Source organism: Macrosteles quadrilineatus, unplaced genomic scaffold, assembly GCF_028750875.1.
Source record: "Macrosteles quadrilineatus isolate MER2022 unplaced genomic scaffold, UCM_ALF_1.0 Scaffold_561__1_contigs__length_49028, whole genome shotgun sequence".
NCBI lineage: Eukaryota > Metazoa > Arthropoda > Insecta > Hemiptera > Cicadellidae > Macrosteles > Macrosteles quadrilineatus.
Window position 1 is genome coordinate 25,414 of NW_026543154.1, and position 15,902 is coordinate 41,315.

Consider the following 15,902-nt stretch of genomic DNA (forward strand, 5'->3'; position numbering starts at 1 on the left):
GATCCGACGCTTATCTTCGGACGTGCCAAGAAGCATTCATTAAAATATCAATCATTGATGGGGACGCCACCTATAGGTGCGTATTTCAACCCAAATATGAGTGAAGAGTGAAGGATGAGTAAGATGGTCAGTAAGGTAGGACTCGTTCGTTCAATCGCCTGAGGTAGGGAGATTGAATCTGACAATAATATAAGAATACAAATTTAACACCCAGCCGTTCTTTCAAAATAGCTGTGACAAAGAAAAACAGTTTCAAATTAATATATGGATTCTTAGATTTATAATCATAAATAAAAAACAGATTTTTCCTGAATTGTAAAATTCCTTTTCTCGAAGAACGATGAATGAAAGGATATAATATTTTATGCTTTTATGTATTATGATGTATTGTGTACTTCGAAGGGCTGCACTTTACTTGACGTCCTACACTCATTCGATTGTTTTTTTCGATTCGATATTTTAGTTCGATTGTTTCATTCGATATATCGTTTGGTTAGTTAGGTTAGGTTAACCTTACCTAACTAACCAAACGATATATCGAATGAAGCAATCGATTAATCGATATATCGATCGATATTTTCATTCGAATGAGTGTAGGACGTCAAGTAAAGGCGAGCGTTTCAGGGCAGGAATTGGACTAGCCTACTGCGCATGCGCCAGAAAGAATCAATTCAGTTGTATTTGGTCTTCAACGAGTCGACTCAGGAGTCATAACTTACTAGTTCAGTTCAGTTTCAGTTCTGTTCTGCTGTTAGCTACCTCCGTTCCATGACGATTGACGACTTGAGTCAGTCATCTCTGTCACCCCCATCATCCGTTGCATTTTAAGTACCTATTCGGTACTTTAATACTAACTATGGGAATGGACTAAAAATTGAGTTTTCCCATTTTTTACCCTAAAAACATTGTTTTTTGTATTTTTCAAGTTATTTTGTGATATTTGACAAAATTAATAATTTAAACTTAATATGTTCAGATACCATGAATATTTCAGAGTACTTTTCCAGAATATTCTGAGAATGTTCTTCAGATTTCTAGGCAATATAAAAATTTTCTTTGAATATTTTTTATGAATGATCCAAGTATATTCAAGGAAATTGCCTGGGATGTTGAGAATGATCTCAAACATTTTAGAAAAATTCCAGGAAATCCTATTATTTTTCATGTTGTATTTAAATGTTATACGGTATATACAAGTGAGTTAACAAATTTTTAGATTTTCTCGAATTTGATGTTGGCAGATATTGATTGCAGTCCATGCCCTGGAATTTGAGTGGAGCAGAATCATTGCAACTATAAAATAAATTGAAATACCATCCAGAGAAAATATAGGAAATAAGGTCAACGATATTTGGTATCAAATTAAACTTACCAAATTCAAAATAACTTAAGAGTTTTTGGTATTGTTTACATACTTCAACCTCCTTTGTTTGAATAATCTTTATGTTAGTCTGGAATTTTCAGATTTTATTTTAGTTCCTTTATACATTTAAACAGACCAATGCATCTGCAACTACGCATGCAACTTAACGATGTACAACTTGGTCAATGGCAATAAACTTTCTTATTCTTATTCTTATTCTTATTGCAATACAAAAACGCCAATAAATAATAACAATGGTATATAAAAAGCTGTTGTGTTTACTATTTTATATTTTTGAAAGTGCATATTATGCAAATATTGACTACATCAGAACTTATGTTTAGAAACAAAGTAAAAAATAATTAAAAGAAGTATAAAAAAAATTATTACAGCTGGAAATAGTGGCATTGTAAATGATCATTCAATTTTAATAGTTTATGTAGAACATTTATTTTAAAACATATAAAGTAAATCATAAACAGTAGTAATTTATCACAACAGTCCGTACTATCACACCTCACACTAATGACAAAACATTTTTAAGTCTTCAATCAGTTCACCAGCACTAGAGATGGGCTAAACGAGTACATCGAAATACTGATTACTACCGGTACTGGTACTCTCGAGTATCAGTTACTTTTGATGATTACTTTGTACTCATGAGTACTCATCACGGCCGACGGGATTTGGTACCCGTAGAGTGTTCCTGTATCAGTATAATACCATTGCCATTAGTGATACCACTGGCAGTACTCAGTTCCTTTACAAAATGATTAATATGTGTTCTTAAGCAGTTTATTGATTTATAGTGATCAATGAAAGCAGTTTTCATATTTGTGGAATTTGTTATTACTAACAAATGATTATGTATTTTCAGCTATAATACTCAGTTAAGTTTAAACGAGTAGGCTACTACTGAACTGATACCCGAGACGAGTCCTGGTACTGGATTGAAGGTTAAGCAGTACCAGTACTCAATAGTATAAACGAGTACTCCAGTATCAGATACTTTTGGTTTTGAGTAACAGTTACACACGGGACTGGTGAGTATCCGATACAAAGTATCAGATACTGCAGTCCCGACTCACCTCTAACCAGCACCTCAATCAATGACTCTGTAACAAAACAACTCTGTTTTAGGTTAATTTAATAAACATGGGCAACACATTCAATGTGAAGCCTACAGCGTAGTTCACACTAGTAAACATATTGTATGTGGTACTATGGGGTTATTGCATGAAGTTTTGGCTTTTATTTTTTTATTCGTGTCACTATAACATAGTAAAATGTACAGTAGCCTACAATAGACTCCCTCTTATCCAGACTCTCGGGACCGAGGTCAGTCCGGATAATGGGTTTTCTCGTTAAACTGACGTCCCACAAACTCATTAAAACTGACCGTTTAAATGTATACTGTATATACAGTATTTGACTAAAATGTAGTAGAGCATAATCACTGTTCTCATATCCTTAACACAAGAACAGTCGTTTCAGTAACGCTTACCTCCCACTTCCTGCCGACCTAGTCCGGTTAAACCGATGTGCTGATAAAAATTGCCCGGTTAAAGGCCTATTTTGCTTGGAGCGATTGCAGTGATAGACGCGTGGCGATAATCGCTCCGCGATAGTAGCCGGGCACTGCTCTGACGGAGTTTGCGTTGTCCTGTTTTGCTTGGAGCGACTATCGCAAGAGTCGCTAGCTACAGTCGCGGACCACTGCCCCAGGGACCAGTCTGAGCGATAATCGCGCCGCGACTGATGCGCAGAACCTCAAAACAGTGCAATTCACTCAGTAGGCACATAATAGGGGTTAAATTAACCATAATTTTCTTTATTGTTCACATTAATTTTTCTATTCATGTGCTGTTACGATTCTACTGTTTTGGTTATATTTCATTACACATTAATTTCATTTTCTAAATTAAATTTTAGTAGAAACAGGCGACTTGTTTAAATTTGTTAAGATAATTTACGTCTATTCAAATTTATTAAATATAAAATGCTTGACTGTTCCAAGTTGTTATGTGTTATTTACGTAGTGTGGGCGTTAATACTGTGTCAGTTTTTGTGAATATTTTTTACAATTTTTATTTAGACTCCAGGTTTTATTTTCCGACATTCATGTACTCTTATTGATATCACTATTTTTTTTTATTTATATAAATAATATTTTTTCATTGATATCACTACAGTTTTCTATTTATGTCCTAGTGATACGTATCCGTCCCTAATCCTAAGTATCACTATGTATTTTCAATCGATCGTCCATTGATACTTCCACTAGGGTCGAGTGGAGCCTCGTCTCCTAAATCCTCACCGAGGAGACGCTTTAATGAATTACAATTCACACTCATGACTTCACCATTGTGAGTGCTGATATTTAACTAACTATGAAAAATCGCTGTGCGATCGAAAATCAAACGCTCTAAGCAAAACGGCCGCCTTGTCAGCTATAGTAGCTGAGTGATAATCGCTGTGCGACTATCGCTACAGTCGCTCCAAGCAAAATAGGCCTTAAGAGATGTAATTTCCACCGAGTGTTGTCTGGTTTAACCGATGTCAGGTTAAAAGGTGTCCAAATAAGAGGGAGTCTACTGTACCTTATCATGGCTATTAAACATAGTAATAATGTTCCCTAATATGCAGCAAGGAAAATAAATTTTACTTAGCCTAAATACAAAGCGAAGAAGACTGATTCTGAAAATTACATTGCACTGCAACAGCAATGTTATGGGGTAAAGTTCGGCAGAGAAACTTTAATGTATTATACTATCCTATCAAATTTTCAGTTTCTATAAATTAATAGGCCTACTGACAATAGCTTCAAATTTATATAAAATATATTGATTAAGAAATAGGCCTGCTTATTAATCTGTTAGCCTATGGTCTTTTTAAAAAGAGGACCACCCGCCAATCTTTTACAGACCATTGCGGCGTTTAGGTTATGTTAGCTTATAGGCCTACCACATAGAAAAAACCACGCACCTGTATGAGTCGAGCATGCAGGACAGCAGGAGAGTCAGAGTGGTGGGGAAAGACACCTCGCCCCAACGACTTATCCCCACCACTGCTCCAGGCCCTTCCCCACCATCACCCTTCACCCCTACATGCGCGAGACAGCCATGGTTCTGCGCAGGTTCTTTTGAAAGTGGTAGGCCTATAGTTTATAAACAAACAAGGTATCATTAACAAAACGTTTAGCTTTTTTCTATAAGCTAAGTTACTCATGAAATGACACGACTAGGTATAATTTGGCGCTTTTGACAATCAGTTTTGATAGAAAACTGTACAACACTAACCCAACCCAATGATGATACTATTGGAACAATTTGTAGGCTATTTATTTAGGTGTTATCTGGTTTTTATTAACATAAACTAAACCAAACTGAACTAACCTTGTTTAACCACCACAGCACAGTGTGAAAGTCTATTTGAAAAGAATCTATGGCTTTAAATATTCATATCACGATACAGTAACTTTAATACTCAAAACAAAAATCGGAATTTATATCGCAGGGAATAATATAAAATACTATTTGTATAACGAACTGATATTTCACCCAATATATAAGTTATTAAAGGTATTGAAGGTACTGATATTGCAGGTTGTCTAAAGGACTTTAGTGCAGTTCTTAATAGCCTACATTGTTTATAGTAAAACATTCTAGCATAAAATGAAGACTGTAAATGTATTGTTATTTGTTTCATCAAAATTACCCCAACTAAAGAATAAATTGTAGGCCTAGTTATTTTGATCTTAATAATAATATTATAATTAGTAAGATGACCATAACAACCTGTATAATGATTTTTACATCACTAAGTAGAGGACAGATTGTTTATTCCTAAAAGTAGGTAACGGGACAACAGTTTTTGGCCGCTACAAATTAATAGCCTACAATTTAATCGTTTATAAAACTTAACATATATTTTCCTGTCGTTGGAGTTTCAAATAGCATGTTTCTCATGGCCATGTTACTCTAAATAACTTCAAACAAACCGCTATTTAAATTAAACAAACGATGTTTTAATATTCTGACTATTACAACAGCGCGAGAAAATGCCTCTTTCAAAAGGTTACAGCATTCTTATTAAGTTAGAGACTATATGTGTGTATGAGTAGCAAGTATAATCATAGACAAAAAGAATTATATACAGACTACCAGCCGTGCTGCGGTTGCCATGGTTACCATAGGTTCCGGCGCACACCGCTGTAGTTTACGTAGCGCGTACGCCGTAACTACCGTGGTGCTCAAGCGGTGTGCGCCAGAACCTATGGTAACCGCAGCACAGCTGACGGTCTATATTTAATTCTTTTTGTCTATGGTATAATGTAAAGAATGGGTACTTTCCTGTTAAAGGGAACATTTATTACAGTATATGTAGATAATTTCTTTTTGAATATCAAAATTTTATTTTTCTGTCCGTTAAACAGCCATTCTCCATTCCTTTTCTGTTATTAAACGGAATTTTGAAACGGTAACATAGCCTATACAGCAAGTTTGGTTAGTTATGTTATAACTTAGGTTAGATTAGCTTAGTTTGATTTTATAATCCAATAAAATAGGCTATTTAATGTTTGCCTAAACAAGGTTCGGCCTACTTCTAAATTAGTAGATAATTTAAATGTGTTTGAAGATAACAGAAGGAATAAGTTATGAATCATGAAGTAAAACAAAAATATTGATAAGCTTATATCGAAAAGAAATCATCGATAATAATGAATGTTCCCTTTAACAGGAAACTGCCAAAGAGTGAGAGACCCAATATAATAACCTAATAGGGTACTATAGTGTAGGCCTGTCTATCGATAGCGGAACCTAGCCTTGCCCTACGCCAACGATCGTGAAGACAGCTATCGCCAGCTAACGGCGGGCGGAGAATTCCATACCCCCACCACCCATTCTGTGTACAGTCTAATAAAACGGAAATAGACCTCAAATTTATTAAAAATTTTAAAACCTTTTTTTAACAATATAACACATAATGTAGCGTTTTCCAGCACATATTAACGATTTAAATGGGGGAAATACTTGAATGCATAAAAAATTAAAAAAATATATAAATAAAATGTTAGTTATTTTGAGCTAGAAGTCCAGCTAACGAATTGGCGCTTAGCGTACAGACAACCTTCGACGGATAATAAAATTATGTTCCTTATCAATTCCCAAACTTTTTATTGCTGAAATTACTAGAGGTAAATGTAACCTTAAAGTGGACACATGTTAAAAGAAAATAAAAATGGTGGAAATTAGGTTAAAGTTCCCCTAACCATTTACTTACCACTCAATCTGTAGACACATCTACATTTTTACATTTTACATATTTACATGTTACATTTTAACATTTTTTATGATCAAGTCTTTCCCTTGCAACTGACCTGGTAGCCTCGTCTAGTATGAGGATGGATGGGATTTTCAGTAGAGCGCGGGCGATAGCTATCCTCTGTTTCTGGCCCCCAGACACGGTAACTCCTCTCTCCCCCAGAATGGTACTGTAGCCATCAGGGAACTGTCGGATAAAACTGTCAGCATTGGCCAGCCCAGCAGCCTCGTACACCTGTGACAAAGATTAATTAAATTAGTAATACCAAACTAGTGACGGGTAATACAAACAAAGTAACATAGAATCAAACCAGCTACCTTCTGAATACTGACATAAAAAACTTTTACTCATACCAGTACTCATAACGTTTTTAATATGTTACATTTTAACAAGTTACCTTTAAGCATGTTACATTTTAAAAGGTTACAATTTTACATGTTACATTTTTACATGTTACATTTTAATATGTTACATTTTAACACGTTACATTTAAGCATGTTACATTTTAAAATGTTACATTTTAACACGTTACATTTTAACATGTTACATTTTAACTTCTTATATTTCCACATGTTACATTTTTACATGTTACATTTTAACATGTTTTACGATCAAGTCATTCCCTTGCAACTGACCTGGTAGCCTCGTCTAGTATGAGGATGGATGGGATTTTCAGTAGAGCGCGGGCGATAGCTATCCTCTGTTTCTGGCCCCCAGACACGGTAACTCCTCTCTCCCCCAGAATGGTACTGTAGCCATCAGGGAACTGTCGGATAAAACTGTCAGCATTGGCCAGCCCAGCAGCCTCGTACACCTGTGACAAAGATTAATTAAATTTGTAATACCAAACTAGTGACAGGTAATACAAACAAAGTAACATAGAATCAAACCAGCTACCTTCTGAATACAGCAGTACTATAATCACTCAACCACCAAGCTGACATAAAAAACTTTTACTCATACCAGTACTCATAACGTTTTTAATATGTTACATTTTAACAAGTTACCTTTAAGCATGTTACATTTTAAAAGGTTACAATTTTACATGTTACATTTTTACATGTTACATTTTAATATGTTACATTTTAACACGTTACATTTAAGCATGTTACATTTTAAAATGTTACATTTTAACACGTTACATTTTAACATGTTACATTTTAACTTCTTATATTTCCACATGTTACATTTTTACATGTTACATTTTAACATGTTTTACGATCAAGTCATTCCCTTGCAACTGACCTGGTAGCCTCGTCTAGTATGAGGATGGATGGGATTTTCAGTAGAGCGCGGGCTATAGCTATCCTCTGTTTCTGGCCCCCAGACACGGTAACTCCTCTCTCCCCCAGAATGGTACTGTAGCCATCAGGGAACTGTCGGATAAAACTGTCAGCATTGGCCAGCCCAGCAGCCTCGTACACCTGTGACAAAGATTAATTAAATTAGTAATACCAAACTAGTGACAGGTAATACAAACAAAGTAACATAGAATCAAACCAGCTACCTTCTAATTACAAGGCGAGTAAAGCAGTACTATAATCACTCAACCACCAAGCTGACATAAAAACTTTTACTCATACCAGTACTCATAACGTTTTTAATGTGTTACATTTTAACAAGTTACCTTTAAGCATGTTACATTTTAAAAGGTTACAATTTTACATGTTACATTTTTACATGTTACATTTTAATATGTTACATTTTAACAAGTTACATTTAAGCATGTTACATTTTAAAATGTTACATTTTAACACGTTACATTTTAACATGTTACATTTTAACTTCTTATATTTCCACATGTTACATTTTTACATGTTACATTTTGACATGTTTTACGATCAAGTCATTCCCTTGCAACTGACTTGGTAGCCTCGTCTAGTATGAGGATGGATGGGATTTTGACAGGTAATACAAACAAAGTAACATAGAATCAAACCAGCTACCTTCTGATTACAAGGCGAGTACAGCAGTACTATAATCACTCAACCACCAAGCTGACATAAAAACCGTCGTCGTCGTCGTCGTCGTCGTCGTCGTCGTCGTCGTCGTCGTCGTCGTCGTCGTCGTCGTCGTCGTCGTCGTCGTCGTCGTCGTCGTCGTCGTCGTCGTCGTCGTCGTCGTCGTCGTCGTCGTCGTCGTCGTCGTCGTCGTCGTCGTCGTCGTCGTCGTCGTCGTCGTCGTCGTCGTCGTCGTCGTCGTCGTCGTCGTCGTCGTCGTCGTCGTCGTCGTCGTCGTCGTCGTCGTCGTCGTCGTCGTCGTCGTCGTCGTCGTCGTCGTCGTCGTCGTCGTCGTCGTCGTCGTCGTCGTCGTCGTCGTCGTCGTCGTCGTCGTCGTCGTCGTCGTCGTCGTCGTCGTCGTCGTCGTCGTCATTTTAATGTTAATGTTAATGTTAATGTTTAATGTTAATGTTTAATGTTACATTTTAATATGTTACATTTTAACAAGTTACATTTAAGCATGTTACATTTTAAAATGTTACATTTTAAAATGTTACATTTTAACACGTTACATTTTAACATGTTACATTTTAACTTCTTATCGTCGTCGTCGTCGTCGTCTTCTTCTACATTTTTACATTTTACATATTTACATGTTACATTTTAACATTTTTTATGATCAAGTCTTTCCCTTGCAACTGACCTGGTAGCCTCGTCTAGTATGAGGATGGATGGGATTTTCAGTAGAGCGCGGGCGATAGCTATCCTCTGTTTCTGGCCCCCAGACACGGTAACTCCTCTCTCCCCCAGAATGGTACTGTAGCCATCAGGGAACTGTCGGATAAAACTGTCAGCATTGGCCAGCCCAGCAGCCTCGTACACCTGTGACAAAGATTAATTAAATTAGTAATACCAAACTAGTGACAGGTAATACAAACAAAGTAACATAAAATCAAACCAGCTACCTTCTGAATACAGCAGTACTATAATCACTCAACCACCAAGCTGACATAAAAAACTTTTACTCATACCAGTACTCATAACGTTTTTAATATGTTACATTTTAACAAGTTACCTTTAAGCATGTTACATTTTAAAAGGTTACAATTTTACATGTTACATTTTTACATGTTACATTTTAATATGTTACATTTTAACACGTTACATTTAAGCATGTTACATTTTAAAATGTTACATTTTAACACGTTACATTTTAACATGTTACATTTTAACTTCTTATATTTCCACATGTTACATTTTTACATGTTACATTTTAACATGTTTTACGATCAAGTCATTCCCTTGCAACTGACCTGGTAGCCTCGTCTAGTATGAGGATGGATGGGATTTTCAGTAGAGCGCGGGCGATAGCTATCCTCTGTTTCTGGCCCCCAGACACGGTAACTCCTCTCTCCCCCAGAATGGTACTGTAGCCATCAGGGAACTGTCGGAAAAAAATGTCAGCATTGGCCAGCCCAGCAGCCTCGTACACCTGTGACAAAGATTAATTAAATTTGTAATACCAAACTAGTGACAGGTAATACAAACAAAGTAACATAGAATCAAACCAGCTACCTTCTGAATACAGCAGTACTATAATCACTCAACCACCAAGCTGACATAAAAAACTTTTACTCATACCAGTACTCATAACGTTTTTAATATGTTACATTTTAACAAGTTACCTTTAAGCATGTTACATTTTAAAAGGTTACAATTTTACATGTTACATTTTTACATGTTACATTTTAATATGTTACATTTTAACACGTTACATTTAAGCATGTTACATTTTAAAATGTTACATTTTAACACGTTACATTTTAACATGTTACATTTTAACTTCTTATATTTCCACATGTTACATTTTTACATGTTACATTTTAACATGTTTTACGATCAAGTCATTCCCTTGCAACTGACCTGGTAGCCTCGTCTAGTATGAGGATGGATGGGATTTTCAGTAGAGCGCGGGCGATAGCTATCCTCTGTTTCTGGCCCCCAGACACGGTAACTCCTCTCTCCCCCAGAATGGTACTGTAGCCATCAGGGAACTGTCGGATAAAACTGTCAGCATTGGCCAGCCCAGCAGCCTCGTACACCTGTGACAAAGATTAATTAAATTAGTAATACCAAACTAGTGACAGGTAATACAAACAAAGTAACATAAAATCAAACCAGCTACCTTCTGAATACAGCAGTACTATAATCACTCAACCACCAAGCTGACATAAAAAACTTTTACTCATACCAGTACTCATAACGTTTTTAATATGTTACATTTTAACAAGTTACCTTTAAGCATGTTACATTTTAAAAGGTTACAATTTTACATGTTACATTTTTACATGTTACATTTTAATATGTTACATTTTAACACGTTACATTTAAGCATGTTACATTTTAAAATGTTACATTTTAACACGTTACATTTTAACATGTTACATTTTAACTTCTTATATTTCCACATGTTACATTTTTACATGTTACATTTTAACATGTTTTACGATCAAGTCATTCCCTTGCAACTGACCTGGTAGCCTCGTCTAGTATGAGGATGGATGGGATTTTCAGTAGAGCGTGGGCGATAGCTATCCTCTGTTTCTGGCCCCCAGACACGGTAACTCCTCTCTCCCCCAGAATGGTACTGTAGCCATCAGGGAACTGTCGGATAAAACTGTCAGCATTGGCCAGCCCAGCAGCCTCGTACACCTGTGACAAAGATTAATTAAATTAGTAATACCAAACTAGTGACAGGTAATACAAACAAAGTAACATAGAATCAAACCAGCTACCTTCTAATTACAAGGCGAGTAAAGCAGTACTATAATCACTCAACCACCAAGCTGACATAAAAACTTTTACTCATACCAGTACTCATAACGTTTTTAATGTGTTACATTTTAACAAGTTACCTTTAAGCATGTTACATTTTAAAAGGTTACAATTTTACATGTTACATTTTTACATGTTACATTTTAATATGTTACATTTTAACAAGTTACATTTAAGCATGTTACATTTTAAAATGTTACATTTTAACACGTTACATTTTAACATGTTACATTTTAACTTCTTATATTTCCACATGTTACATTTTTACATGTTACATTTTGACATGTTTTACGATCAAGTCATTCCCTTGCAACTGACTTGGTAGCCTCGTCTAGTATGAGGATGGATGGGATTTTGACAGGTAATACAAACAAAGTAACATAGAATCAAACCAGCTACCTTCTGATTACAAGGCGAGTACAGCAGTACTATAATCACTCAACCACCAAGCTGACATAAAAACCGTCGTCGTCGTCGTCGTCGTCGTCGTCGTCGTCGTCGTCGTCGTCGTCGTCGTCGTCGTCGTCGTCGTCGTCGTCGTCGTCGTCGTCGTCGTCGTCGTCGTCGTCGTCGTCGTCGTCGTCGTCGTCGTCGTCGTCGTCGTCGTCGTCGTCGTCGTCGTCGTCGTCGTCGTCGTCGTCGTCGTCGTCGTCGTCGTCGTCGTCGTCGTCGTCGTCGTCGTCGTCGTCGTCGTCGTCGTCGTCGTCGTCGTCGTCGTCGTCGTCGTCGCCGCCGCCGCCGCCGCCGCCGCCGCCGCCGCCGCCGTCGTCGTCGTCGTCGTCGTCGTCGTCGTCGTCGTCGTCGTCGTCGTCGTCGTCGTCGTCGTCGTCGTCGTCGTCGTCGTCGTCGTCGTCGTCGTCGTCGTCGTCGTCGTCGTCGTCGTCGTCGTCGTCGTCGTCGTCGTCGTCGTCGTCGTCGTCGTCGTCGTCGTCGTCGTCGTCGTCGTCGTCGTCGTCGTCGTCGTCGTCGTCGTCGTCGTCGTCGTCGTCGTCGTCGTCGTCGTCGTCGTCGTCGTCGTCGTCGTCGTCGTCGTCGTCGTCGTCGTCGTCGTCGTCGTCGTCGTCGTCGTCGTCGTCGTCGTCGTCGTCGTCGTCGTCGTCGTCGTCATTTTAATGTTAATGTTAATGTTAATGTTTAATGTTAATGTTTAATGTTACATTTTAATATGTTACATTTTAACAAGTTACATTTAAGCATGTTAAATTTTAAAATGTTACATTTTAAAATGTTACATTTTAACACGTTACATTTTAACATGTTACATTTTAACTTCTTATCGTCGTCGTCGTCGTCGTCTTCTTCTACATTTTTACATTTTACATATTTACATGTTACATTTTAACATTTTTTATGATCAAGTCTTTCCCTTGCAACTGACCTGGTAGCCTCGTCTAGTATGAGGATGGATGGGATTTTCAGTAGAGCGCGGGCGATAGCTATCCTCTGTTTCTGGCCCCCAGACACGGTAACTCCTCTCTCCCCCAGAATGGTACTGTAGCCATCAGGGAACTGTCGGATAAAACTGTCAGCATTGGCCAGCCCAGCAGCCTCGTACACCTGTGACAAAGATTAATTAAATTAGTAATACCAAACTAGTGACGGGTAATACAAACAAAGTAACATAGAATCAAACCAGCTACCTTCTGAATACAGCAGTACTATAATCACTCAACCACCAAGCTGACATAAAAAACTTTTACTCATACCAGTACTCATAACGTTTTTAATATGTTACATTTTAACAAGTTACCTTTAAGCATGTTACATTTTAAAAGGTTACAATTTTACATGTTACATTTTTACATGTTACATTTTAATATGTTACATTTTAACACGTTACATTTAAGCATGTTACATTTTAAAATGTTACATTTTAACACGTTACATTTTAACATGTTACATTTTAACTTCTTATATTTCCACATGTTACATTTTTACATGTTACATTTTAACATGTTTTACGATCAAGTCATTCCCTTGCAACTGACCTGGTAGCCTCGTCTAGTATGAGGATGGATGGGATTTTCAGTAGAGCGCGGGCGATAGCTATCCTCTGTTTCTGGCCCCCAGACACGGTAACTCCTCTCTCCCCCAGAATGGTACTGTAGCCATCAGGGAACTGTCGGATAAAACTGTCAGCATTGGCCAGCCCAGCAGCCTCGTACACCTGTGACAAAGATTAATTAAATTTGTAATACCAAACTAGTGACAGGTAATACAAACAAAGTAACATAGAATCAAACCAGCTACCTTCTGAATACAGCAGTACTATAATCACTCAACCACCAAGCTGACATAAAAAACTTTTACTCATACCAGTACTCATAACGTTTTTAATATGTTACATTTTAACAAGTTACCTTTAAGCATGTTACATTTTAAAAGGTTACAATTTTACATGTTACATTTTTACATGTTACATTTTAATATGTTACATTTTAACACGTTACATTTAAGCATGTTACATTTTAAAATGTTACATTTTAACACGTTACATTTTAACATGTTACATTTTAACTTCTTATATTTCCACATGTTACATTTTTACATGTTACATTTTAACATGTTTTACGATCAAGTCATTCCCTTGCAACTGACCTGGTAGCCTCGTCTAGTATGAGGATGGATGGGATTTTCAGTAGAGCGCGGGCGATAGCTATCCTCTGTTTCTGGCCCCCAGACACGGTAACTCCTCTCTCCCCCAGAATGGTACTGTAGCCATCAGGGAACTGTCGGATAAAACTGTCAGCATTGGCCAGCCCAGCAGCCTCGTACACCTGTGACAAAGATTAATTAAATTAGTAATACCAAACTAGTGACAGGTAATACAAACAAAGTAACATAGAATCAAACCAGCTACCTTCTAATTACAAGGCGAGTAAAGCAGTACTATAATCACTCAACCACCAAGCTGACATAAAAACTTTTACTCATACCAGTACTCATAACGTTTTTAATGTGTTACATTTTAACAAGTTACCTTTAAGCATGTTACATTTTAAAAGGTTACAATTTTACATGTTACATTTTTACATGTTACATTTTAATATGTTACATTTTAACAAGTTACATTTAAGCATGTTACATTTTAAAATGTTACATTTTAACACGTTACATTTTAACATGTTACATTTTAACTTCTTATATTTCCACATGTTACATTTTTACATGTTACATTTTGACATGTTTTACGATCAAGTCATTCCCTTGCAACTGACTTGGTAGCCTCGTCTAGTATGAGGATGGATGGGATTTTGACAGGTAATACAAACAAAGTAACATAGAATCAAACCAGCTACCTTCTGATTACAAGGCGAGTACAGCAGTACTATAATCACTCAACCACCAAGCTGACATAAAAACCGTCGTCGTCGTCGTCGTCGTCGTCGTCGTCGTCGTCGTCGTCGTCGTCGTCGTCGTCGTCGTCGTCGTCGTCGTCGTCGTCGTCGTCGTCGTCGTCGTCGTCGTCGTCGTCGTCGTCGTCGTCGTCGTCGTCGTCGTCGTCGTCGTCGTCGTCGTCGTCGTCGTCGTCGTCGTCGTCGTCGTCGTCGTCGTCGTCGTCGTCGTCGTCGTCGTCGTCGTCGTCGTCGTCGTCGTCGTCGTCGTCGTCGTCGTCGTCGTCGTCGTCGTCGTCGTCATTTTAATGTTAATGTTAATGTTAATGTTTAATGTTAATGTTTAATGTTACATTTTAATATGTTACATTTTAACAAGTTACATTTAAGCATGTTACATTTTAAAATGTTACATTTTAAAATGTTACATTTTAACACGTTACATTTTAACATGTTACATTTTAACTTCTTATCGTCGTCGTCGTCGTCGTCTTCTTCTACATTTTTACATTTTACATATTTACATGTTACATTTTAACATTTTTTATGATCAAGTCTTTCCCTTGCAACTGACCTGGTAGCCTCGTCTAGTATGAGGATGGATGGGATTTTCAGTAGAGCGCGGGCGATAGCTATCCTCTGTTTCTGGCCCCCAGACACGGTAACTCCTCTCTCCCCCAGAATGGTACTGTAGCCATCAGGGAACTGTCGGATAAAACTGTCAGCATTGGCCAGCCCAGCAGCCTCGTACACCTGTGACAAAGATTAATTAAATTAGTAATACCAAACTAGTGACGGGTAATACAAACAAAGTAACATAGAATCAAACCAGCTACCTTCTGAATACAGCAGTACTATAATCACTCAACCACCAAGCTGACATAAAAAACTTTTACTCATACCAGTACTCATAACGTTTTTAATATGTTACATTTTAACAAGTTACCTTTAAGCATGTTACATTTTAAAAGGTTACAATTTTACATGTTACATTTTTACATGTTACATTTTAATATGTTACATTTTAACACGTTACATTTAAGCATGTTACATTTTAAAATGTTACATTTTAACACGTTACATTTTAACATGTTACATTTTAAC

General features: G+C 37.2%; 1 long non-coding RNA gene across 1 annotated transcript; it reads right to left on the reverse strand.

Annotated features, from left to right (window-relative positions):
* Nucleotides 1-2,458: 2,458 nt before the first annotated feature.
* Nucleotides 2,459-6,882, reverse strand: LOC128982561 (uncharacterized). The gene is made up of 3 exons (XR_008489688.1): nt 6,744-6,882; nt 4,349-4,520; nt 2,459-2,478 (listed from the first exon to the last, which is right to left on the reverse strand). It is a non-coding gene; the product is annotated as an uncharacterized LOC128982561 (long non-coding RNA).
* Between the last annotated feature and the right edge of the window lie 9,020 nt (nt 6,883-15,902).